We start from the raw sequence: 1,049 nt of genomic DNA, 5'->3' as shown, positions 1-1,049 counted from the left end.
ATTATATATACGTGTGTATATATATATATATATATATATATATATATATATATACACCACGCACACACACATATATTGCAGAGAATGGATCTCCATCGGTTTCGAGGACGAATATTTCATTCGTTCGATTACCTTAACTACCCGCTCACTAACCTGGCATGTAATGGCTGAGTATTCCACAGGCACTTGTACTCATAATGTAAGAATATCCTCATGCAGAATTAGCGTGGCACAGTGTGACAAAGCTGACGCTTCGAATCACATTTAACATTACATACGAGCTTCTACACTGGGCGGAAACGGACTATATGTAATCTGAACTTTTCTCCCCCTTATTTATTAATTTTTTTTACAGAATCCCACGTTTTAGGCTATGGAGATTCCGATTCTGAAAAAAAATTGTTTGAAAAATTTCAATTCCCCCACCACCACCAAGCAGGCTATTTACATGCTAGAAATAACAGCCAAATCTCACAAAACTAGTGTTAGGGTTAGGGTTAGGGTCAGGGTTAGGGTCATGGGTAGAGTTAGGGTTAGAGTTTGAGTTAGGGTTAGGTTTACCCTGTGGATCTATATAAAAACCGGGGGGGGGGGGTCGAAATTTTGAAATTGAGATTTTTGAAAAATTTTTTTCAGAATCGGAATCTCCATAGCCTAAAACGTGGGATTCCGTAAAAAAAAAAATAATAATAAGGGGAGAAAGGTTCAGATTACATATAGTCCATCTGGACCCTACACTGTACATCTACCCGAATTCTCTCACAGTGCATAGGTTGACCCGAATCTAAAGCAAAAAAAAAAAAAAACTTGCTCAAATTCCACATGAGGGATTCGAACCAGTAGACCTCACACTTACACATGTGCCAGGGTATTTACATAGCTTCTAATAACCCACTGGTCACATACAATTATATTGTTGATGAGAGAGGGAGGAGGAGTTGTTACAAAACACACGCTATCACGTGTATGTGTGTGTGTGTGTATGTGAATAGATCTAAGTAAATGATGTATTATTGCTGCAGTGAAATACACACACACACATATATATA

At 37.8% G+C, this 1,049-nt stretch overlaps 1 protein-coding gene across 4 annotated transcripts in view; it reads right to left on the bottom strand.

Moving 5' to 3' along the window:
* LOC106881102 (uncharacterized) overlaps positions 1 to 1,049 on the bottom strand; it is an 88,622-nt gene that overhangs the window by 84,690 nt on the left and 2,883 nt on the right. The window lies entirely within an intron of this gene.

Source organism: Octopus bimaculoides, chromosome 5, assembly GCF_001194135.2.
Source record: "Octopus bimaculoides isolate UCB-OBI-ISO-001 chromosome 5, ASM119413v2, whole genome shotgun sequence".
NCBI classification, from domain to species: domain Eukaryota; kingdom Metazoa; phylum Mollusca; class Cephalopoda; order Octopoda; family Octopodidae; genus Octopus; species Octopus bimaculoides.
The sequence above is the reverse complement of the archived record's forward strand: the minus strand, read 5'-3'. Positions and strand labels throughout refer to the sequence as shown.